General features: G+C 42.5%; 1 protein-coding gene across 2 annotated transcripts in view; it reads right to left on the minus strand.

Moving 5' to 3' along the window:
* Positions 1–27370, minus strand: part of LOC146809589 (galactoside alpha-(1,2)-fucosyltransferase 2-like) — a 372181-nt gene that overhangs the window by 204899 nt on the left and 139912 nt on the right. For both annotated transcript variants that reach the window (XM_085616432.1, XM_085616433.1), the window contains exon 2: positions 3674–3760. The gene's annotated coding sequence lies outside the window, so the exon portion shown is untranslated. The remainder of the gene's footprint in view (positions 1–3673; positions 3761–27370) is intronic.

Genomic DNA, 27370 nt, shown 5'->3' on the forward strand with positions numbered 1-27370 from the left:
TTGAAATCCAAAACCACATACAGAGAGATGCTGGTCGGGTGGAAAGATAGAGGATTGGTAGAGCAAGAGGAATTCAGCTATCTTTACTGTGCACATCCCAGAGTACCCATTTTGTATCTACTGCCGAAGATACACAAGGATATGCAGAACCCGCCAGGACGACCAATAGTGTCCTCTATCGGGTCACTATATGAGAATACCTCAAGGTTCATTGATTATTTTCTCAGACCATATATGGTTGCTTTACCCTCGTATTTAAGGGACACCACACACTTTGACCATTATCGATGGCATACATTGGGAGACCGATTACACTCTGGTCTCTTTGGACGTCAGCAGCTTGTATACTAGCATACAACATGATTTGGGGCTACAATCTATTCAACACTATTTCAGGACCAGATCCATCTCATTGTTACACCACTCCCAAATGATATTGGAAATGATTGAGACTTGTCTCAAAAATAACTTTTTCATTTTCAATGACACCATTTACAAGCAGTCACAGGGCACAGCTAGGGGAACCTGCTTCGCCCCCAGCTACGTGAACCTGTTCATGGGCTGGTGGGAGGAGCAGGTGGTGGCTACCATGCAAGAATTTAACAACGTTGCCCTGTGGCTGCGATATATTGACGACATCTTTTTCATCTGGTGTGGTGATGAAGATTCAGTACGGATCTTTATCAACAAATTGAATATCAATATATGCAACTTACAGTTCACGGAGAATATCAGCAAGAACTCAATGGAGTTCTTAGATGTCCGCTTGGAAGTCATTGCAACCAACTTACGTCGAGATTATTCCGTAAGGAAACTGCGGGCAACAGCATTCTCAATGCCAATAGCAGTCACCCACACAATTTGGTGCGGAGTATCCCTTACGGAGAACTGCTACGGGCCAAGAGGAATTGTAGTACTGTTGCTGCATATAAGAGTGAAAAAATAACTATGTGCCAAAGATTTATGGAGAGGGGTTACAGTGCTAAAACTGTGAAAGATGCCATTTCCAGAGTAGAAACTAAAACTCGCAATGAACTCATTTACCCCAAACCCAAAGAAATCAAGGAAGAAAAAGTACGATTCATTACCACTTTCTCAGGACAAGCAACTGAGGTACGGAATATATTCCGCAAACACTGGCATGTGCTACTCACTGACGAACACCTTAAAAAAGATCTTGGTAGCAATCCCCAGATCACGTTTAGAAAGGGACGGTCTCTGGGAGATGTATTAAGCCATAATTACATCACAGATATGGCTAGTGACAGCAATTCTGACAGAGTGGGTTTCAAATGTTGCCGTAGGTGTAAGGCATGTAGGAACAGTGTAGATTGTAATAAGTTGCAGGTACCGAATTCAAAAAGGGAATTTACCATCAGGAGACAGCTGACATGCAACACGACACACTGCGTATATGTTCTTATCTGCCCATGCGCAAAATGGTATGTTGGTAGTACCAAACATACAGCCAAGAAACGTGTGTTAGAACACTTACGGGCTATACGTAATAACAATAAATTGTACCCTATAGCGAGACATTTTTCGGAACAACACTTTCAAGATGAAACAAAGGTACGCATGGTGGTAATAGACTCTGTGGATTTGGGGATAAGAGGGGGCAACAGAGAATTGTCATTAAGAAAACTAGAATCCCGTTACATTGTGGATTTTGAAAGCCTCGCCCCAAAAGGGCTAAACATGAGCGAGGAATTAGCTATTCATTTACAAGAATAATGTAAGAATATTGTCCAGTCAGTTAACTTCAAGGTTTTTATGAATTTTATATCTGTTTGTATTTCAGACGGTGTCACAACTTTACTCAACATGAATAATTTTGTTTGAAGGAAGATGCATTCATTACAGTGAATTTTATACTCAAAGTATTTAGCTGGATTTGTTTATCGAGGCTGTCATATGTGTTTTGAACCACTTATGGGTTGTTGACCCTCAGCAGTTTTACCAGTAAGCTCGTAAGCCCACTGGGGCGGTATTGTGAGATGCAACTTTATCGAATTTACAAAAACATGGAGGTTTTTACTCTGTGGTAGGGCCCACTTGGGCAAGCGACAATTTCACCTGCGATACACCAGTTCCAAGTTGTATTTAATGACTGATTTAATTACATTAATCTTATTTGTTCATGATTATTAATGTGCACCAACATGATGTCATTTTTTTGCACTTATATTATTATCGACTTACTGCACTGTAGATATCTGCACTGGTTCTACACTAATGTATTTCACTCATTACACCGTTACAAGATGGCCGCGACTGTTAAATCAAGTTCCTTCTGTTGTGGTAGTCCGTCTTTTAATGAATTTGTATATGTACCATAGTGATTTCCTGTGTATTCGAGCGTGACCAAGCCGTAATGGCGAAACGCGTCGTTTTGCACTTGTGCGAATAAACGTAACTGCATTCAATTTTGGAGTCCGAGCTTCTTTCCCGTCACGACGAGATTGTGTGGAGTGTATATATCAAAAAAGCCAAGGTTGCTCCTTCCAGGATGCTGGTACCCAAGAAGAGTGGTGTACACGCCGGCGGAGCGTGCCGGTACTTCAAATATCCAAATTCCAGAAAAGAGATAACGTACGCTCTCAGGAAGACAGGCAAAACACCAGGTTTGGAGGTCCAAGTATTTAATTCACACAACGCGTTTCAGCAGAAGCCTTGATCACGTGTAAATGTGCACTATACAGCAGTCACTAAATAAAGTTTTCACAAAGACCACACCATCAACAAAATAGACATAGGACTGAAAACAAAGTTCAACACCAATCTGAGTGGCCATCTTAGAATGGTGAGCCATAATAGAACAAAGCATATTGTGCATGATACATAAGTTATGTGAAATATTTCTCACAATTTGACCCGAATGAGTTAAATATTCATGTGAACTTGTATGTAACATTTTGATTCGCACAATGTCCTGACATAATTACTGTGCTGAGCCCAGCTTATGTGTTGTAAAGATCTTTTTAACAGATGTACACACGACCAAAAATACAATAATCTTGGCGGCCATCTTAAGGTGGTAAACTTAAATGGAGAAAGGACACATTAATGCATGATTCGAAGTATAATACTTCTAAGGATGTGGCCAAATTGAGTTAAATGCTCATCTTAGAAAACCATAATACATGAACGTTATTATCGTAAAGTTACGTAATAGCGCAACTGTATTGAGCCCAACGAATGCGGTGCACTGATCTAGAGTAGCGGATGCATGAAATGCGCAAGCATATCGAAAATTGATTGCCTAAATGTAGGTAGCAATTAAATGAATTTCCAAATAAACCCAAATAAACCCGTCATGGGAATGGAGCGCTGTACAAACATACTGACCAGTGCGCGCAATAAAGATACAGTGCGGTGAGCAGTAATACACCCTATGTCTAAAGCATTACATTAATAGTGCAAGGGTACAGCCAGGTAAGAAATGGGCAAGTGCCCATACCTAACTAGAAGGCAACTATCAGTGCAAGTGCACGTGTCTTACATAGTGCAATTTAAAGGATCTCAAGGTGAGGTGTCCACCAATATAAATTGAGGGCCCAAAGAGGCAGGAAAAGGAAAGTGCCCCTAATTATTAGCTAACAACAGTCAGGTCTAGTTCAGTGGCTGGTGCACTACAAAGTGAACTGCTGGTGAGTAGATATTATAACAATACCATGTGCAGATGTGCAGAACAAATCGGATGAAAAGGGTAGGATGCTCGTGCCGTTGAATACATGTGAAGGGGCCCCTTCCTTCTCTCCTGTAGGAAAACATAAAACATAAAAAATTACAGCTAAAACCATGTAACATCATGTCACTGTGTAATATACACACAAAATCAAAAGCACATCCTTGATGTGGAGGAAACAGAAGGTTAAGAAAGATTGCAATATGTATGTTGTAAACACAGCCGTATCTATAATCTCACACATTATGTATTAACAGCACCCATTAGAGAGTTTACGATCCCACTTTGAGATGAATGGACAATTCCTCATCCATATTCAATCCTCCCGGGCTTTTAGTTTGGAAATCAATGATGTGTCTAGATTGCCGCTGTCTAAGAGCAAGTACCCTATCTCCACCCCTGGGATTTTTAGGGATATGTTCAAGAATCAGATAACTCAAAATGATGTTCATTAAAATGTCGAGCGACAGGATATTTAGGGACATTATTGGTTATGGCTCTAAGATGTTCCAGGACCCTCTTTTTTTCGCAAAGCAAGTTGTACTGCCAATATACCAAAGTTTGCATGTGCACTCGATGGCATCAATAACAAAACTAGTGCAGCAGGTCAGGAACTGAGTGATCTTTTTGGATATACCCCTATATTCCAGAGTGCCTTTAAACTTACTGTGTCTACACGCTTTACAATGGCCACATGGAAAAAATCCTATGAGGCCATGACCAGCACTGGTGGAATATTTGGTGATATCATTTTTGACAACCAGATCATGTATGTTCCTGTCTCTCCTGTATGTTATGATGGGCCGCTCAGTTATGCATGTTCCCAAAACACCATCAGTTTTCAGGATATCCCAATGTCTCGCAAATATGCGTTTGATCTTATGTGACTCTGAGTTATAGGTGAGAATCATCCGTGTGCCTACCTTGTCCTCATCACCCTCACCATCAGATTTGTCTCGTAGAGTGTCAATTCTCTGTACCCCTTCTGCATGATCCTTTGCTTTCTTCAGGACCCAGTTAGGGTAACCTCTATTACGAAACCTACTAATGATGTTATCTCTCTCATCCGAATATGCCTCAAGATTGTTACAGTTCCTTTTGGCCCTCAGCAGCTCCCCGTAGGGTATACTCCATTTGAGTGCTTCAGGGTGGCTGCTGAGGGCATGTAGGACACTGTTACCAGCTGTAGCTTTCCGAAAGAGAGATGTGCACACCTTGCCCTGTTTAACTTCCAGGCATACATCCAGATACTCAGTTTTGCTAGCATTAATGCTTTCTGTAAGAAGGATGTTATAGCTGTTGGTGTTCAATTTCTCAATAAAATCCTCAGCATCCCCTTTGAAGCCACTCCAGACGATGAATAAGTCATCTATGTAGCGTAGCCACATGATGACTTTCTGGAGGTCCTCTTTGAGGGTAGTACTGGCAAAGATTTCCTGCTCCCAGTGGCCCATAAATAAATTAGCAAAACAGGGAGCAAAGCAAGAACCCATCGCAGTACCGTTAACCTGCCTGTAGTGGGCGCCATTGAAGGAAAAATGTTTTTCAAACAAAATTCAGTCATCTCTATTATCATCCGGCTATGCTCACGATATCTCAAAGGTCTGTGCTTCAAGAAGTGTTCACATGCTTTCAGTCCTTGTTGATGATCTATTATCGTGTACAAAGACTGCACATCCAGGACAATAAAGAGATAATTCGGGTTCCATGCAAGATTCTCAATTGTACACAGAAAATCTTTAGTATCCCTTAAGTAGCTCGATAATTGTATCACAAAATTTCTCAAAAAGTGGTCTACATACTTGGAAATATGTTCACTGATGCTCCCTATTGACGAGACAATGGGGCGTCCCGGTGGTTTGTTGTTATCTTTGTGCAATTTGGGTAGGAGGTATAGTATGGGAAGTCTGGGATGATCTTTTTTCAAATAGCAAAATTCCTCCCACTCAAGAAGACCCTTATTCCTCCATGTAATCAATTTCTCCCAGATATCGGTAATGCTCTGATTGTAGACATCATGAGAGACATGTATTTAGAAATTGGTATCATCAAGTTGGCGTAAAGCCTCGTTGATGTAATCCTCTCTATCACCTCGATAACCACATTTCCCCCCTTATCTGCAGGGCGGATTACAATGTTGGTATCGTCAGTTAATGTCTTGAGTGCCTGTCTCTGGGCAAAAGAGAGATTCTTATGAGTATCACTAGGATATTTTTGATTACTGAGTCTAATATCCATGAGTGACTTAATGATACAATCATGGAACGTGTCAATGCTGTCATATGGGAGAAGGGGTACAAATGTAGATTTTACCTTCAACTGAGTGTGTGCCGCATCCAACTGATCCAACTCCATATCATCAAGAACCTGTGTAGTATTGGTCTCTACATTGTTTCTTTCACTATTTTGAGCCAATTCAGCCATGGTGATAAGAGTATCAATATCACTGATCATAAGATTATTATCAGGTATACTACTACTGTTCCTTCTAGGTTGATTCTGTCCTTGTCTCTTAAGCATATGCCACTTTTTAAGTTTGAGTTTCCTCACAGTGGTAGTATCAGGGACTTAAGGGCTTTTTTCCCTGTGGACACTGTAGGGCGTGCAGAAACAGTACCATGAAAAAAAGAGTATCGAGATGGAGGGGGAAGGGTTAAACCTATTACACAGTTCCTTACTTGTGGAACTCCGTTTGTAGTATATTGTCTTGAATGCCCCTGCAAGTTGAGATACATAGGAAGTACAGTCCATCCAGCTAAGAAACGCGTATTGGAACACATGCGGGCTATCACCAATTGTGATAAACAGTATCCGGTAGCCCGCCACTTTCAAGAACATCATTTTTCCAACAACATAGGTCTTAGCTATTATGCCATGGAACATATCCCGAGATCCCCGAGGGGAGACAACAGGGTATTGAAACTTAGACAGCGAGAATCAAGGTTCATCATTGACCTTCAGACTAAATTCCCGGGGGGGCTCAATTTGGACGAGGAATTACGAATACATCTGTATGAAAAGTAATGTGTAATTGTTCGTCAATATGCTCCTCATAACAGTTTGAGAGAAAAAATGCTTATAATGCTTTTGCACACGTGAATGTTCTGTTGAACTGATTTTATCTCACTAATTCCATTATTATTACTGTATCCTTATATTATATATTTTCTTCTTATACATGTCCTTTTTTTTCTTTTTCTCTCTCCTTTTCTTTCACTACAGGAGGAAAGGCAGGGACCCACACCACTCGGGTGGTATCACATTCACGGGTCCCCAACCTTTTTTCCGGAGGCACTTCACGAGTCGGTATCACGTCAGATTTATAATTATCACTATCAGTTTCCTCTTTCTACATTGACATATGTTCTGCCCATGTCTGTGTGATTATGAGCATTGGCCCTCATTACATTTCCTGGAATCTCCTTGTAAATCGACCTATATTTGGTTCTTCTTAAGTATGTATGGGCACTAGCACCCATGCTACTGTTGCAGATATTCTTGTAGATGATGGAGGGCATATACTGACACTTCTACAACTGGTTATCATGGACACATGTCCAGCATGTCTGTATATATCCTTGTGTGGATACAATATGATCACTTTTAGGACAGTTGAATCACACCATAATATCACTGCACAAACAGTTCACTTCTCCCTTAATTGAGGAAGAGACCGTGGTGTAATCTACATGACGACAATTTTCACTCTAGGTCATAACCATACGAAATTGCAAATTGACAGAACTCATGTTATTTATGTATGGAGGGGATTTTAGATACATATTTTGCACACTACACACGTCACTTTACGAGTATGAGGCACCGTGATTAAATTATCCTTTCTTTCCTGTGTACAGTCTATACACGCTATTTAAAATACATTACTGACAATGAGCCATTGATAAACTGCATTTAGTTTGTATTACATAATCTGATATAATTTTAGAGGTTATTAATTTTATAATTGGTGATACTCCCAATGTTTGGCTTTTGTATTTCAAAAACGATAATACCTTTATACTGCCAGCGATGTGGAAAGCCACAGGGCATAATCTGTATAACTGTTCCAATATGTCCGCGGTGGTTTCTGGAGCCTGATTTAGACCGTTTTTTGCAGGGTCTGTTATTTATGTTTATTACCCTACGTTGAGTGAGATGCGTACATAATGGTGACATATGTTTGTTCTTCCATTGTGTGAACAAGGCTTTTTAGCCGAAACACGTAGCGTGGAAATAAACTTCCTGATGATCATTCTCTCTGGAGCCTGAGAGTGTATTATTATCACGTATTGCAGACGGATGGTGAATTTTTACCGGGTGCTCTGCCGGTGTATACACCACCCTCCATGGGTCCGTAGTCTCGTCAGGAGCAATTTGGATGAAATATATATGTATATATATACATTCACTGAAAAAAACATAGGTTTCAGGCACATTATAGTTAGGAATTAGCATTTAAAAAACCTTAAAAATTCACTGAAAAAACCATAGGTTTCAGGGGCGTTATAGTTTGCTGGACTTTTCACTCGCGCGCCCGCAATGCACTGCTGATGACGTCACATATTACATCACTCATGACATGGTCAGTGACATCACTCATGACATTACTGATGACATCTCAAATGACATCACTGATGACATCATCCAGTGAATGTGTGTTTTTCTGAAAATTACATATGTTTTATATATTTATATCTCAAGGTCGATGGAAGAATAAATGGGTATATAAGTGTCTAAATTGATGATTTGTTTTTGAAAAATTGATTGTATAACTGACTGATTAAGTGTATCTTAGTGAATACATGGCTTAGTGAGTAATGTTTAAATATGTAAATATCTGTATCAGTCTCTCACTTTGTATATAAGTGGCTGCATGGGTTGGTGAGTAGCTACACGAGTGTCTATATAGGTTATTAGTTGTTTTTTGGAGTATGAGTATCTGAGTGTCTGTATGGTTCGGTGGGGGGTATTACATAGTGCATAGGTGCATGAATGAGTGACTCACTGTTTGTATATGTTGAAGACAGCATGTGTGCAGGACTGTATGGGTGGATGAGTGTGTGCATGGGTGCGTTAGTGAGTGAATGACTGTCTCAATAGTGTCTTTATGAGTAACTACATATGTTTTAAACTAGTAAATGTGACTATTGGTGTATATAAGTGAGTATATGTGAGAGTGAGAGATTGGAAGAGTTCATGTATGAATAAGTATGTGTTTCTATAAGTGATTGTTTAAAAAACTAAGTATGTGTAAGTTTCTGTAGAAGTAAGTGTGGTGGTGTGTGTATAACTGTATATGCAAGTAAATGGCTGTTTGATTCTTTATCAGCATGAGTGACTATGTGTGTGAGTAACTATGGATGAGTGGCGTTGTGTAACAGGATGTATAGGTGTATGAGTACATATGATGAGTGAGTACATGTATGAGTGACTGTATAGGACTGTTTGTGAATGAGTGGATGTGTATGTGGATCTTAGAATTACTGAATAGGTTGTTGTAACTGGTATTGGTATGTCCATTGTTTTGAAAATTTTAGTTTCTATTTTTGAATGTGTGTATCAAAGGTTATATTAGGGGGAGAGGAGGTCTGCCACTCTATCACAAGGATGATGTCATCAGTGATGTCATCAGTGATGTCATTTGAGATGTCATCAGTGATGTCATCAGTGATGTCACTGACCATGTCATGAGTGATGTAATATGTGACGTCATCAGCAGTGCATTGCGGGCACGCGAGTTATAGTTAGCTGAACTAACTATAACGGGGGAATTTCAATGGTTTTGTACGAGTGAAAAGTCCAGCTAACTATAACGCCCCTGAAACCTATGGTTTTTTCAGTGAATTTTTAAGGTTTTTTAAATGCTAATGCCTAACTATAACGTGCCTGAAACCTATGTTTTTTTCAGTGAATTTCAATTCAAAGGTTTTTTAAATGCTAATTTCTAACTATGCTTACAGAGATAGGACATGTGAAGAAAGAAGAAAAAACGCAAAGAAAGAAAAAAAGAAATGCAGAAAGAAGCAACAGAAGTCCTCAAAGACGAAGAAAAGTGCAGGAAGGATGGATAACGTGCGGAAAGAACAAACAGAAGAGCAGAAAGAAGCCTTGTTGCAAAATCATCCTATACCCTCAACTTTTTCAGATGGATACTGGTGGTAACTGAGTCTGACTAACCAGTCCTAGTGCCAGTGCTATGTTAAAAGACACTCAGAATACAGTGAAAACACCTACATACACTAGGGAACACTATGCGTTGGGGTCCCCTTGTGATTAGCATGTCCTACTCTGTAAGCCCCTAGTATATAATAGGGCAGGGGATTAAAACTACGTCTTAAAACGAGCCGCAGGGCGTGTTTGCACACGTCACCACAGGCCCTGTCCCCTCCCTTCCCCACTGTGTAAACACGCCCTGTGGCCGTTTTTAGTTGGGAGATTAATTCCCCTTGATTCCTGAGGGTCCCTAGGGTCCAACTAGACCACTAGATACCTCCAGTAAGCGCCACAGAGCTGGGTTGCAGAGAGATGTAAAAACGGTCACGGCCTAGACCACCTATCTGCAACGCAGCGCAGTGGCGCTTACTGGAAGCACCTGGTGGGCTAGTTGGCCCCCAGGGTCCCTCAGGCTTGAAGGGGAATTATTTCCCTAACTTAAAACGTGCCACAGGGCGTGTTTGCACACATTAACTCAGGCCCCGTCCCCTCCCTTCACCACTGTGTAAACATGCCCTGTGGCCGTTTTTAGTTGGGAGATTAAGTTCATTTGAATCCTGAGGGTCCCTAGGGTCCAACTAGCCCACTAGGTACCTCCAGTAAGCGCCACAGAGCTGCGTTGCACAGAGGTGTAACAAGTGGCACGGCCTGGACCACCTCTCTGCAACGCAGCTCAGTGGCGCTTACTGGAAGCACCTGGTGGGCTAGTTAGCCCCCAGGGGCCCTCAGGATTGAAGGGGAATTTTTTCCCCAACTTAAAATGCGCCATAGGGCGTGTTTGCACACGTCACCTCAGGCCCCGTTCCCTCCCTTCCCCACTGTGTAGACACTCCCTGTGGCCGTTTTAAGTTGGAAGATTAAGTCCCCTTGAATCCTGAGGGTCCCTAGGGGCAAAAGAGCCCACTAGGTACGTCCAGTAAGCGCCATTGCAGAGAGGTGTAAAAAGGGGCACGGCCTGCACCACCTCTCTGCAACGCAGAGCAGTCGCGCTTACTGGAAGCATCTGGTGGGCTAGTTTGCCCCCAGGGTCCCTCAGGATTGAAAGGGAATTATTTCCCCAACTTAAAACGCGCCAAAATGAATCCACATGGAATGTATTTACACCGCTAGTGAAGCTCTGACGTGTCTGACGTCCTACCGTGCCTAATCCCGGCGCCCCCGCCGGTGGGTACTCTCCAAGTAGACACCCTTGTCGTTTATTTATACAAACATGGGTAGCTATTGACGGGCACATTTAATACACACGCACACCAAGCCATTCAAAGGGGATTCGACAAAAATTCGACCAAACTATGCAAGAAACCCCCCTCACGGTTAATAAAACACACATCCACCGCCGGATGTGTAATACTTTTTATTTTACTCTCTGGAAAGGAGACAAACCTCACTTGAGAGTCACAGCGTGCTCCTGGCTGAGCCCAATGCTGTGTTACACCCACCAGTGCCCGCCGAGTGCCACACACCTCTGTGTTGTATTCCACCAGCTAGTGCGTATGCTATGACACTCTCTAGCCCATGTGCACTGTAACACCACCCCGTGAATATGTCATGCCACATTTGCCTTCGCACGGGTTATATTGCCCTATCTAATGTGCCTTCCTCGATGCCTATGTTATAACACAAAGCGCTATGCCATACATATTACAATCTGGGACCCATATCTTTGTCACAGTGCACGTGCAACGTTACACTCCCCAGCACATATTTTATATTACAACTTTAGAGACTAGTTAGGCTACACAACACTGCCCTGTGCATATTGCACTCCAAGGCGCATATCGCATAGCACGCGCTAGTGCCTGTGCTATCTCGCGCTCTCCAATGAATCTGTCACTGCGCACAATGTATTGCATATTATATTTCAAGCCCCGGTTCATCTTATATCACACTTTTTGGTGCATAGTTTATACCATACACTATATCTAGTTTTCATTTTCAATCGTGCTCTCAGGACTATGTTCTATATAACACTGCATCCACCTACCCTTTTCACGGGCATTACATTTTGCAATGGGGGGTGGAGGGTCAGGGGGTGTTTCTGCCAAGTGAGCCCGGAGTCACAGTCACAAACGTCCTCTTCTTCCTGAATAAAAGTGAGATTATGCTGCATACTTGTTCATATTTTAAGTAGTTCGCACAGACACACATTTTAAAAACAATAAAGTTCCTAATACCCACCTTCTCAGAACAGTTAGCTTGCTCCCCATCCACCGCCTCCCTATCCTCTGTTGTCTGAATCCATGGACTAGCCACCTCCCTCCTGCCATGCATGGTCTGATGTGCTGCCACTGCCCTCCATTTAGCATGATGTACCAGTCCAGCCCTCCTGCCCTCCATTGCCCAATTCTATGGCCCATCATTGACCTCCTGCTTAGCCTCTGTGCTTAGCTTGCTACCCCTATTGTCCTTCCCCCTGCTCTCCGATGTCTTTGTGCATGCCCCTGCTCCATCCTTTTTGCCCACCATGTTCCATGGACCTGCCACTCCTATCTACTCTGAGTGTTCTGTTAAGCTGCCACTCCCCTCTCACCTTCCTAGCATTGTCAGATGACTGTAACCTGTACCTGCCACCTCCACCCTGCCTGTCCACATGCCATGCCCCTATCCCCTTCCTCCTGTCGTTCATGGTCCATTTTACTGCCACACCCCTCTGCCCTCCCTGGTCTGTTGTGCTACAACTGCTCCTCCTGCCTGCCCCGAGCGGTCTGTTGTGAGGCCCCTTCCCCTGAACACTCTTGTCTGTGCCCAGGTCCTGACCCTCCCTTCTATCCTCTATGGTCCTTTGTGCATGCCCCTGCACCCTCCTTCTTGCCCATCATAGCCATTGTGCTGCCACTAACCCTCCCGCTTGCCATGCATGGTCTTCTGTGCTGCCATGGCTCCTCCCACCTTCCCTGTGTGGTCAGCTAGATGCCCCTGACCCCCTCCCACCTTCCCTCCATGGTCTGTGTGTATGCCATCATAGTCTCACTGTTGCTCTCCATGGTGTGTCTTGTTTCTATTGCCCATCCTGCCTGACCTCCATGGTCATCTTGCTGCTCCTGCCCTGCCCCCTTTGCCCCAACCCTCTGTTTCCATGTGCAGACCCCTATTCCCTCCCTCCTGGCTTGTCTGTTACATTGTAATGCCCCTGATCCGTCCCTCCTGCCCTTTATGGTCTGCTATGCTGAAGCTTTCTCTCCTGTCTGTCCATTATGGTCAGCTAGCTACCATTGCCTCTTTCCCCTCTGTTCTCTGTTGTCCATGTGCATGGTCCTGTCCCCTCCCTATTGCTTTCTATGGATTGTTGTGCTGCACTCCCGTCCCGCATGCCCTGTGTGGTGTATTGTGCTGCTGCAAACCCTGATGCCTGCCCTGTAGGGTCAGTTTGGTGCACCTCTCCATGTCCCTCCTGTCCTCTGTTATCCGAGTCCATGTCCCTACCCCAATTCCTCCTGCCTACCATGATCCAATGTACCATACTTGCGAACATTTTGAACTTGGTAAGAGGGAGATTTTGAACAAAAACTGAGGTATTGATTTTCCCCTTTGAGTTACATTGAAAAAGAGGAGATTGTAGACAGGAGACAGATCAAATAAAGCCCATTTGAGCTTAAAAACATTGGACGTTTCCTGGCTGAAACGGGTCTGTTGGCATGTATGGTTGTACTACCACTGCCTCTTCCTTCTGCCCACAATGGTCTATTATATTGCCACAGCGTCTCTACAAAAGTGTGGAACGCCCGACGTCATCTTGATGTAATCAAAACTGTAATACCTAGAGCATTTCCTTTAGAAATTACATATGTGAGAGGGTCTTATTTGCATCAAAATTATGGTTAGTGCTCTAAAAAACTAAAATGAGGACATATTTTCTGAGTTTTCAAATAGCGACAAAGAACTTTTAAATTATTTGTAATCTTTATGTTTTTTTATCCAGTTGACCACTTGATTAAATGTTGCACTTAGGGGAGAGGATGTGGTGTTACTTCCAGACCTGTAGACTTTGCAACTGGGGAACCAGGTTGGAGTTTCTGCTTCAGCTCAACATTCTGTGATTCTGGTCAAATCACTTAATCTCCCCATGTCTACAACCAAAATGAATTTGATCTTGTGTGATGTAACCAATGCTCATGTAAAGCACTCCAATACCTGACAAGTCTGCACTATATAAAACTGCAAATACACAAAAAATAAGTGTTTTGCACACTTCTGTCATTGGGCTACATCTGGGCTACATCTGGGTGATATTTGTGCTGCGTTTGGGCTCTTTTGTCTCTGGTGGCCATCTTGGGAGATTTATTTGTTATGAAGTTTCCAAATTTCCTCATTTACTGCAGTCTCCTCAGAAGGAAATGCGGTCAGTTTTTTACTTTGATTCCATCAAGAAGGTATTCAGATATGTCACACATTTGCCATAAATTCTGAATGTTAGCACTCTAGTTGCTCATTATATCACTGTAGTAAAGCTACTGCTCACGACGGAAGTCTGCTGCTGCTTTAAAAGTACATGTTTCAGTCTGCATATCAGATTTGTTTAATGAAATAGAAGATGATTTGAGAAGTCACTCAAAATGTCCCCTAATTTTTCTTTCTTCAGCACTAATCATACTTTCTATGGCAAAATGAACCCCCTCATTTTGTTCGTTTGTAAATTAAATGTTTTAAGTGTTACAACTTTATTCCAATCAAGATGGCTTCAGGTGTGCCATACTTTTGTCATAAGTAAGACAGTAAGTGCTCTAGTTGTTCTTAAGAACACTCTGGGACATTCTGTCATTGGGCTATACTTGGGCTACATCTGGGTGATATTTGGGCTACATTTGGGCTCTTTTGTCTCTGGTGGCCATCTTGGGAGATTTATTTGTTATGTAGTTTCCTAATTTCCTCATTTACTGCAGTCTCCTCAGTAGAAAATACTTTCAATGTTTTACTTTGGTTCCATCAAGAAGGCATTCAGATGTGTCACACATTTGCCATAAATTCAGAATGTTAGCACTCTAGTTGCTCATTAGATCACTGTAGTAAAGCTACTGCTCACCAGGGAAGTCTGCTGCTGGTATTCAAAGTGCATGTTTCAGTCTGCATGTCAGAATTTTTTTATGAAATAGAAGAGGATTTGAGAAGTCAAAATGTGCCCTAATTTTTCTTTCTGCAGCACTAATCATAATTTCTATGGCAAAATGAACGCCCTCATTTTGTTCCTTTGTAAATTAAATGTTTTAAGTGTTACAAGTTTATTCCTATCAAGATGGCTTCAGGTGTGCCATACTTTTGTCATAAGTAAGACAGTAAGCGCTCTAGTTGTTCTTAAGAACACTCTGGGAAGCTGCAGTAGAACACAAAGGAATCAACTGACAGTCTCTGCCCTTGTTGGATGTACATATTTTACTGAGAATTTCAGACTTCATTCTCACATGACTGAGAAAGATAATGTGAATTTACAGAAAATATGCTCTCAGTTTAGCTTATAGATCACCTTCCAAACCTCTGTGGGAAAAGCATGAGAAAATATTTTTCTCTCAAACATGATTCATGATATCACAGCAGAAGGCTTTTTCACATGGTAAAATCACCTTAGAACACACCACAATTCCTAAAATGAGTATGGTACCATCAACAAATGATTTATAATGTAACTAAAGTCTTAAAACCTTCTATTAACTGCAATGCTTTTTAATGAGGTGCTATCACGTATATTGGTCCCAAGATGGCTGCCAACACTTCTTGGATGAAGAACTGACAACCAATCAGATCTCACGATGAGATGTGTGGTTAGGCTCCGCCCAGATAGATCTATCTTTTTAACTCTAATTTTCTCAGGAACTACTGAACGGATTTACACCATTTAAGCAAAAGGCACGAGTCTGATCTGGGGACTACCTCTTTGCCAAATTTGGTGTAATTCCGTTCAGCAGTTCGGGCTGTAGCTGCGTCAACAGGTCCTATGGGAAAATGCATGGGGAAAACGTGTTTTGGGACTCCCCTTTTTTCCTCGGCCGCCGCTTGACGAATCACCGTGAAATTTTCAGGATAGGAGCGGACCGGAGCTGGCCAAAAGTTTGGAAAATTTCACGAAGATTCATCAATCGGCGCCAACGTTATTCCAAATAGAATGTTGCGGATTTCCTATGGAAAATAGGTCCTAACTAGAACTACCTACTGGCGACTGCCAGTGGGTTATATATATATATATATATATATATATATATATATATTTATTGCCCCCATCGGGACCCACCATATGCCTATGGGAGGCAGGCCCAAATTCATTCTTTTTTTCTTTGAAGAAAACAAGCTAAAAAAATACACTTGTTGACCCCATGGCCCGCCGCATTGTGCTCCCCACTTCTGCCACAAACCCACAGAAATCACCCATCCACTTTCAGCCCGTGGATGGTGGGAGTGCTGAGGGCAGGGGAAGAGGAGCAGAGAAATTCCATATGCTGCCGAACCACGGCAAAATGCACCTGCTATTTGGTGTACCAGTCTGAGCAGAAGTGTTCTTTATTTTCAGCTCCAGGCACCTCCAGGCAGGGGGAAGCAAAGCAGCAGCAGGCAGGTGAGTAAACAAACACATCATCTGCTCTCTGACCCGCTCCTTTTATTTGCCTTAGTGGCCAACACTGGGCCAATAAAAGGAATTTTGCAGGCACCTTTGTAAAAAGTACAGGTTTTTTTAAAACTGGTGTTTTCGCGATTCTTTTGCAAATTGCAAACTCCTTGAGGGTCTGTATAGAAGTGCTGTAAAATACTGCATAAATAACAAGAATAATTATCACACGTTTCTAGCACACGCCACAAACTAAATTGCTTCCAACCACTAGAAACAATAGTTGTTTCCAAACTCACTGGCATTCATTTTATCGACCTCCAAAATGTAAGTGATTGAATTGCCCTGAGGTTTCTAACCAAGATACTCACAGTATTTTGCGGATGGTGATTCAGGACACTTAGCTTTCTTGCCACTTCATTAACACAAAATTCCACTCTTGGTGCAAATGTGATGGCCACATGATGGTTTGCTTTCTTTTAGAGATGTCAGAAGTCTTCTTAAAAGACATTTATTTTAATTAATCACAACACCTGCCAAAGAGCTGTGTCACTGTCAATATGAAGAAGCTCCTGGGCTCATTTTCCATCCGACACATGCAACGCAGAGTACTTGGTTGATAGAGGAAGACCTATGCAAAGTCAGGAAACCCAACAGGTGCACAGGACGAGGACACAGAGATAGGAGCTTGGCAACTCTTTGTCCACCAGATACTTGTTCTTGCAAAGTTTGTTTATTGCGGCAGCTGGAGAATCTGTAGGGCTGTACCTAGCTCCATGCTTTCAGCACCTATATGTGTCAGGTGTCTGTACAATCGATTCAATGGAAGTGAACCATGAACACAACTCGCAGACACCACCATGTTGTCAAATATTAGCTGTGGTATGGAACAAATAGTGCGCTGGAGACACACAAATAGGTGGCAACCCTACTTAGGCGATATGTGTGTTCATTGGAAATGAAAAGGCAGCATGTGAGTGTTGTAAGTGTTATTTCAGTGCTATTTAGAGTACATGGTGAGCTTTATACAGGAACAGTTACTATATTATGCTGATAAATAGATGCTGCCATTCATTATGGTTATGTAGATATTTTACACCACTATGAGCACTGTGTTGTCGGAACTGTGAATATTTACCTGCTTTAAAAAATATGCACAAATAGCTTTATTTTGAAAAGAGTGGCCTTCATCATGTTTTTTGGATCCATTAAATTGTAGATATGACATGAAGTAGTCATGCAATCTCTGCATGTCAGTTTCGTAGGGACACCATAGACTACAAATTGGGCGAGGTCTATAACTGGGCTGAAATCTATGCACGCAGGCGACAAAATAGACCTTTTGGCAAAACCTCAGACACGGACACATCACCAGCTTCCAGTGATTCTGATAACATCAGAAACAGACCGAAACCCAGTAGCCAATCGGAGAATCTTTCGACAGGAATACAATCAGCATCCGAATTACCATCTACATCTACTTCCTCAACTGCGGTTCCTTTTTTAGGGACAGGCCAGTCAGACAACGCAGACCCAGGAGGGGCAAAAAACGGAAGACCAATTGCACCATCCTTGGACAAGAGAGTCACAAGAAGTCAACGATAACTGAGCATGATAACTTGGTCATCAACATCTCGTCAGTACCTCTTGATGAGCCACAGATCAAATTGCTCCAAAAAGGATCATCTTTTGTCCCCACCCATTCGTCCAATCGACTGGAAACTGAAGTTAGCTTTTATCGCTTTATGCGTTCCCTAAGACTTAGACACTTTTTTGACAATGTTTTGACTGATCCTCAACCTCAACCTGTTGACACGTTGGGTGGTTTGAAAACCAAAAGCACCTACATGGCACGCGTGAGCCATAAAGTGCTTGATACTTTTGAAACTCTTGTCAAACGTGATCTATTGAGGATATGTAAACTACACAAAACAGTTCACCAAAATTTGACAGTAAAAGATAGAGCACTGCTTCAGAAATTGGCCGACAATCCAGATCTTACATTCCTTAACGCCGACAAAGGTGGCGCATTAGTCATAATGGACTCCAGTCATTACAGATTTCAACTGGAAGAACATGTACAAGATCCTACAACCTATTCTGAACTTGACACGGATCCTACCACTGAAATTCAATTGACCTTACAAGAGATCGTGGATAAAGCAGTCCGGTGTGGCACCATTGGAGAGAAAGAACAAAAATTCTTCACTCAAAATTTTCCCACACGTCCTTCACTAAGAATGTTGCCTAAAATCCACAAAAGCCTCACTGACCCTCCCATGAGACCGATCGTCACAACCTGTGGCTCTGTACATGAACCTGTTGGCAAATATCTTGATCGACACCTTCAACCCCTAGTACAGCAAATGTCAACTTATGTAAGAGATACTTTCCTGGATGATGTTCAAAAAATGAGTAGTAACATTAAATGGGACACCAACACTTTTTTCTGTACCATCGATGTAACCTCCTTATACACCTCCATCCCACACGATCTAGGCATGGAAGCCATCGAATTTTTTCTGTTACAATCTTCCATTTCTGAAGACCATAAAATATTTTTACTTGAATTACTGCATTTTACACTCTATCACAGTTATTTCTGTTACAACAACAGGTATTACCTTCAATTGAACGGTACATCGATGGGCAATTGTGCAGCTCCCAGCTACGCACAACTGTTCATGCACAAATTTGAGCTTGACTACATTCTCAATAACATAGAGTGGAAACCACACTTGTTATTATTCCTACGTTACATCGATGATATTTTTTTAATTAGGAAGGGTTCTGAACAACCACTCAAAACAGCGATTGAGGTTCTCAATGGTATCAATGACCGTTTGAAGTTTACTTACAACATTCACAGCGATACAATCAATTATTTGGATGTACTGTTGTACATTAAGGACGATCGGATTGAGACTACTTTATACAGAAAGAGTACAGACAGGAACAATCTACTACATTTCTCCAGCTTCCATCAGCCTTCTTTGAAGCAGCACCTACCATACTCTCAATTCTTGAGAGTCAAAAGAATCATCTCTGAACCTACGCAATTGATACAAGAGAATTTAAGCATGGAAAAACGGTTCATCGATCGAGGATATCCCAAAGAAGCTCTGCTCACTTCTTTTGAAAGGGTTCATATAAATCCAGATCACAACTGCTAAAGACCAGTAACATCAAGAAGTCCACATCACGATCAGTTATAGTTACCAAATTCTCTACTGAGAGTTTTAATATCAAGAAAATCATTTTGAAACACTGGACAATGCTACAGATCGAACCAGATTTCAAGGATATATTTCTGGATAAACCTCTTTTCGCATATGAGAGGGGCAAGAATTTGTTGGAACTTTTGCGTTCTCAACCCGTCAGCGATTCGGCTTTACCTCACAAAGGTACCATACTGTGTCATAACTGTGGGCATTGCAACAGCATTATCAAAGGTAACTCAACCCAACATCCAACACAAGGTTTCAACATCAAGTTGCATGTCACGGCGACATGTGACTCCAAGAATCTTGTATACATGCTTAAATGCCCATGTGGCATTGTATACATAGGCAAAACTGAGAGAAAAATAAAGGTTCGCTTAACAGACCATAAAAGCAACATCCGCAATAAGAACACTAAATCAGCAGTTGCAACGCACTTTCTTGCTAAAGGCCACAACATCAGCCAATTGAGATTTTTGGTTTGTGAAATGGTACCGATCAAAGAACACAGAGACAATCGCAAATACCTTCTTCAGAGAGAAACTGCATGGATTTACAAAATGAATGCCTTGGCACCACACGGACTCAATGACCGCGTTGAACTGAGTTGCTTTTTGTAACCATTGCCCTGTGCACCCTATCCCTTTAAACTTCCTTCTTTACTTTTTTCCTTCGATTACCTTTATTGTTATTCATATAATTGCTCTTATCATTTCAGCCATTAAGGCTTACCTATCTTCATTTATCTTTTTTCTCTGCTCCTCATTATTCACCTATTTTTTCTGTCAATACGTTGAATTTCATCCAACTTTATTTTGTTTTAACTCTGTCAACTCTTTTCCGCCTACACAATGACTTTCACGTTTCTAACATGCCCTTTTCTTGTGTCTTTTCCTTTTGACATTCTAATCTTTTTTATCCTTTTATTTGTTTTATTTGTCTTATTTGTCATTATCCATTAGTTACTGCATGGTTATTTTGTGAACACCATTACAATATGGCCGCCGTATAGACTCTTTGATACAATCCGGCCCTTTTTCACTTTCTACTATCCCGTTTTGGACATTAGTAGGTTTCTCCTTACTTTTCGTTTATCGCTTCACTCGTTGGAGTTGTACTGCACGACTACACGTTGACTGTTTTCTGCACGCGTTGAAACTTTAGTTATTTTCATCTTTCAAACTAACCAGGTATGTCGCGCCACATCGCACGCTATCTAGGTTTATCATAACGCACTGGGGAGTAACGCGGTTTTTGCCGTAGTGGTATAAGGTGTAAACATTTATTTAATTTATATACCCTTGTCCTGATTAACTCTTTCTACTTGGTCCTTGGGGTACCGTCGACTTTCAACATGTTCTATCATTTCACAGTAATAATCACTCGACGATATACCGTCTTTTCACTCCGTTATCTTGCTCACCACTTTCGTTATTTTTACCGTTATTTCATCTTGTTCACAACCCACTAGGTACTAATTCAACTGCTTGTATGATAAAACAGGCCGATACACCTCTCCTTTTTGTGTATTTTTATAGGACTTCTCCTGATGAAGGGTTGCTTATAACCCGAAATGCATTGAGTACATTAAGAGTCCTTGTTTTGTCTACTTCCACAATCTACATTTCCCGTGAATAAAACGAGGAATACAACAATGAAGAACTTATTGTCAATTCACTTTTGAGTTGGAACATTGCTCATCCTGCAACTTCGTTGCCATTTGGCTGTGCTTAGGGGGACACTACTCGATTCGATTAGTGCATTCTTCAGCCTCTGAATGAATCCCATGCTACATCTGCATATACATTCACCACAATGACCCCAGCCCTAGTGGGGTTGAAAGGACTTATCCCATGTTTATAAGTATCTACCAGTCATTGCCAGACACTACAACCTGGAGGTTGCCCCACCCAACAGCAAGGCTGGTGAATAGGGGAGGCTGTAGGATCCATTTGTGGGGGATGTCACCTGCCAAAGGTGGGTGAGGTGAGAGCCACAAATTTGTAACCTGCATTCCATTGTGCAGACCAGCGGTCGAAGTGCATTAATAAAAGTATGGGACTGTGACGCTGCTCAGAAAGGGAGCAGGGTGATTAAACATGGGGCAGGGTCAAAGGCATGGCTAGAAAAACAAAATATGCTGTAACTTTTTTCAGTCTTTCATCTGCAGGTATGTACATATAAAATAACACACAGCTTAAATGTAAAACAAATGCAAGTTAAGTTAAACATTGGAAATTGCACTATTGTACTTTATGAAACCCGTATTATTTAATACACTGCAGAGGTTTGTGTCTGTTACCAGAGAGTCACTGAATTTAATCCTGATTGTAGCAGAGAGGAATAGTTAGGGGCTATCGCAGGCCCCTGCAGCCCATGCAGTGTTGGGGCCTTTGTTTCACCCCTTTAGAAAGCACACACTTCACCACTCACCTGGGAACTCTTTTCCAAACCCACTCAAAAATAATAAATCTTTATCATCAGCAAGAGTCCAGTGATTCCATTAACCAATACGGCCTTTCAAGCTCCCTTTACAGTTGCAGATTGACTGCTTGTGCACATTTCCATTTCTTTAAGGCAGCAGCACCCTGGCAGGAAGGTTTGTTTAGCTCTCTGCCCGCCTTCGGTTTCACAGCACAGGAGACTCCCTGCCTCACACTTCAGCTGAAGCATTTCAGCTCTAGTGGTGCAGACTGTTCCAGAATGAAAGAGGTGCATCCAGTTTCCATATATTGTGAACACAAGATAAACTCAAAACTAAAAGAGTTTTTAAAAGTAATTGGGATGTGTAGAACAAATGCCGCATACCCTTTAATACAGCGTTGACTTCTTTTCTCAAACACTGTATTAAGTTTACACAAAATAAAATACTACGGCGGTGAAAGCATTCATAACATGCAAGCAAAGAACATTTATTGTTGGTGAAAATAATTGTGAATGCTATCTACTGAATAGATATGGTTTTTATTTGTGGGAAATATCTTTTCTCGAGCGTTGAGATACTTTTGTACGTAAATGGCTATTAAAATGTATAGATCACCATACAATAATGCAACAGAACGTGCCATATAACCTGTCTTTAATCACAGGTGCTGCATAACTTGCTTTTCTTCGCCGTATAATTTACCTCGCATTTCCCGGCCAATCATTCTATCCCATAATTTGGTTTTTTTTCTTTTCTGTGTAAAATGGGAAGCGCCTCGCTATACCCATTTCGATCCTGAAACAGCATTAAAACGTTCCCTCCCAGGCACGCCTGGCTCTAGAACACAGCGTCGGTGCCCATCCCCACTCTCACGTGCCAGCATTTTATTTCTGCCATTACTTAATCCTTCCGCTGACCCCGCCCGTTGTTTCTTCCTGTGACTTTGGGTCGGATTCTTTTCCTCAGTATCAGTGACCCTGAGCACGCGCGTGTCATAAAGATGGCGATCTCCATTCTCCAGCTCTTCACACCTGCTTGTTCCACGCCTCTCTGGGGCTCAAGCGTCTCTGATAGCAATGGTGCTAACACCAAGCGTTTCAAGAGAGCTCGCGTCCCACACCCAAACCGAACAAAGGACACAGTGAGCCATAAAAGAAGAAATAATTCAGTGAAACTCTTACTGCTCAGTTGAAACAATGCATCGTCATTAAGGGCCTCATGTAGGTAGCCAAATACCGGTCGGTAACGGCCGATTTTCGGTAATTATACCGTTACCGACCGGTATTTTGGCCATTGGTATGTAGGGGTACAAATTTTGCTTTCGGAATTTACCGAATCGGTAAAATTACCGATTCGGTAAAAATACCGAATCGGTAATGTTACCGAATCGGTAACTTTTCCGAATCGGTAATTTTACCGATTCGGTAAATTCCGAAAGCAAAATCGAGATGTAGGGGGAGTGTGTGTGTGTGTTTAAGAGTCGGTATTTACCACCAACTTATAGTTGGTGGTAAATAATGAATGTATGTGTAAATGCATTTTTACGCGCGTAGCAGTGTGCAATGTGGCATACATACATGCCCTTAGGGCATGTATGTGTGCCACATGTGCACACATGGCCGAATCAGGGGTGCAACAGGGTGTCAATGTGACACCCTGCCACCCTTGTATGTGTTCCCCCCATTACCGAATCGGTATTTACCGATTCGGTAATGAGGCATACCTTCCCCTCAATGGGAAGGTATGCCTCATTACCGAATCGGTAAATACCGATTCGGTAATTACCGACTAGTAACGATTCGGTAAAAAATACCGACTCATTACCTACATACCAGTTACCACTTCTAAAATACCGAGTCGGTATCGTTCGGTATTTTAGAAGTGGTAACTGGTATGCTACCTACATGAGGCCCTAAGTGAGCTTAATCCAACTCCCTTTCCTCCGAGTCTAACACTATCCCAACAACCCTAGACAATTTGTTCCATGCGTTTTTTTTCCTATCCAGCCGTTTACCCTCATTTTAAGGTTTATTTACATGTTCATAAAAGCCGCATTCCTACAGTACTTTGCAAAAAAATACAAGTAAATAGTCGCAAGCAAAAAACGTTAATAATTGCACAATGCGTGACTGCAAGACAAACAGGAACTTTGCACTAAAAGAAAGGCTTGCACAGATTGAATGGAGCACCATTTAGAAATACCATATGGCCAAACATCAACGACTTTGGGCTGCAATGGAAACTATCCAACTATTCCCGTATGTTATATACAAGTATCATATCCTAAATATAATTCCCTTTACACTTCACTTTTCTTCCCCAGAAGCAGCATTGCCGGTTGGGTGTGGCATCTGGGACAGGTATCTAGCATATCCGGGAACATGTAACTCAGTCTGTGGGGGGGTCAAGTAAGCTCTATGTAGCCAACATAAATTGAATTTACTTAAATTTAGGGTTGCACAACACTTTTTTTGGGATACTCCAGTGTTTTCTCCCATTCCTTGTCCGTTAAGTCATGGCCTAGATCTGCCGACCATTTATCCCGGAGCTCCTGAAGCGAGACTGATGCATGCGTACGGATGCTTCTATTTAGCCATCTGGTCAAGTGTCCCCCATTCCCCATAAGATATGTCATGTGTACTAGTGCATTTGTTTGTGGCTCGGCACCATCCGGCACCCAGATGCTCCTGATATATCTACATATCCCAGCGTGTAATATAAAGAGCAAGTTGGGGACTCCTTGCTCTCTAATAAAGGCATTATGATCCAGAAGCATGTTATCCGCAAACAGCATGCCTACAGTGGTTACACCTTCCTCAATCTATTGAGACAATTGCCTAGCCGAAATTATACCAGTCGGTGTGGGGAGCCCCATCAGTGGGATATGAGGGGCATAAGGGTTGAGCTCTTTGGTGTACTAAATGGCTTTCTTCCAATGTCATGGCTACCCTTAGATATGGGGGTGCGGATCGAGGAGGCCCGCGCTTGGGGAGTAATAGCATATGTAGTGCTCCCTTCTCCCATGCAGTCTGTGTCATGCCTATTTCCTGCAAGTGGCAGCCAGCAGTCCAATAGGACAACCACTGCAGCTGACTGGCATAGCAATATGCCCGGAAGTCCGGGACTCCCAAACTGCTCTGATGAGTACTAAGCTGTAGCTTAGCAAGCCCCACTCTCCTTCGTCCCTTACCCCAGATCAATTCAGTAAGTAGTATGTTTAGTGTTTTGAATATGTGAGCCGGGATAACTACTGGTATATTAGTTAAAAATATAGCAGCCTGGGCAGCATGACAATTTTAAATATGGCCACTCTCCCTGCCACGGAGATTGGCAGCGAAATCCAAAAGGAGATTTGTGATTTGAGTAATTTAAGTGCACGTTTTAGATTACCGTCCAGTAAGGCCTGTAAATTTGGATACCCAAAAATGTAAATGTAACGGGAGCCATAGAAAATGACCAGTGACCAAATCTAACCGGGACTAAAAAAATCGGAGTCAGGAAAGAAATAAGCAGTTAATTTGGATTCATTAATAGCAAGGACAGGCAATACTTGAAAATGCTTGAATGTATCAGGGAGCGGATCGTGGGGTCCACGTAAATCATTAAGGTACAAAATAATATCGTCAGCATACGCTGAGAGGATACGAGTGTTGATTCCCATTTTGATGCCCCTATCTCTTGCTGCTGTGCGCACCTTAATGGCAAGCAGCTCAAGCGGTAGTACAAAAAGCAGGGCATCCTTGGCGTGTGCCTCTGGCCACTACATATGGCTGTGATATATGCGCCCCAGTCCTGGCAAGAGCCGTAGGATCCATGTACAGGAGCTGCACCCATTAGATATAGCCCTAGGGAATGCCGAATAAGGAAAGAGCTCGTAGAATATAGTCCCAGTGAAGTGTATCAAACGCCTGTTTCAGGTCCAAGGAGATGCAACCGGCTGATGCATTTCCAGGGGGGGTTGAGGAGATTATGTGGTGTAGGCGCCTGATGTTGAGGGAGGTGCTCCTGCCCGGTACAAATCAACACTGGTCCATGTGCATTAAGCGTGAAAGATATTGCTGTAGCCAATGGGCCAAAACCTTACTAAGGATTTTATAATCCGTGTTTAGTAAAGAAAGGGGCTGGTAACCTGCCATATCATTAGGGTCTCTACCTGGCTTCTGCAGGGATGACACCAATGCTTGACTCATGGTCAGGGGTAATGCTCCAGTTTCCAGAGCTGTGTAGTATAACTTTTCGAGTTGAGGGACTAATTTGGTTGAGAAAGTCTCGCAAAATTCCACAGGTAGACCATCCAGGCCTGGGGTTTTGTTCCGGGGTAGGTCTTTGATCGCGGAACGTATTTCAGCCTTTGAGATCGGGGCCGCTAAGTCGTCCATCTATGCCTTGGTGAGCTGTGGGAACTCTAGGCCCTCCAGGAAGCCATTTAGCTCCTCCATTGGTAGCGCCAGCGGGACATCATATAGTAACTCGTAATATTTTGAAACGCCACGTTAATGTCAAGTTGCTTGGTAGCTGTGGTTCCTTCTCTCGTAGTGATCTCGGTGATAGGGATACTGCTAGGGGCATTGCATATTATTCCAGCTAGCAAAGCACCAGCCCTGTCTGCCTCAGCCTGTTTACGTTGCGTGTATGAGCGGTAATCTGTTGTCCGCAACTGTTCCAGCAGCTCTGCATGTTTGATGTGCACCTCCTGCAAAGCCTCCTTGTGTGTGTCATCTAAAGCTGCAGCAAACTCCAGAGTACCTAGCCTGTTTTCTAAGTCTCACAGTTCACTATCCACCATGGCTCGGGCCCCTACTTTAGTGCCAATGGCCACCCCACGGATAACTCTTTTAAACATCTCCCACACTAATTGCCGTGTACTAGCAGTGTTGGCGTTTTCTGCGAAATATTGCGTTATCGTTTTAGAGAGAGTATTATGGTATACAGGGTCCTCTAGTGAGATTGGTTGCAATCGCCATGTTGGGACCGGTGTGGGAATCCTGCCCCATTCTATTAGCATTTCAAATGGATTGGGGTCCGAGAGGGTTTTCCCAAGGTATGTTGCAAGGGAAACACTGCCTAGCAATGAAACAGAACAAAACACCCTATCTATACGTGTGTGTATCAAATGTGTAGGGGAATAATAGGAGTATTCCCTGCTTAATGGGTTATGTATCCGTCATGCATCCTCAAGTAGCCATCCCTTCGTCAAGCTCAACAACGCTTCAGCCGGCTTCCGGCCGATTGCACCCACTAGAGGTGGATGAGAATGATCAAGTTCTACACTGAGTGGCATTAAAATCTCC

Source organism: Triturus cristatus, chromosome 7 (genome assembly GCF_964204655.1).
Source record: "Triturus cristatus chromosome 7, aTriCri1.1, whole genome shotgun sequence".
Taxonomy (NCBI): domain Eukaryota; kingdom Metazoa; phylum Chordata; class Amphibia; order Caudata; family Salamandridae; genus Triturus; species Triturus cristatus.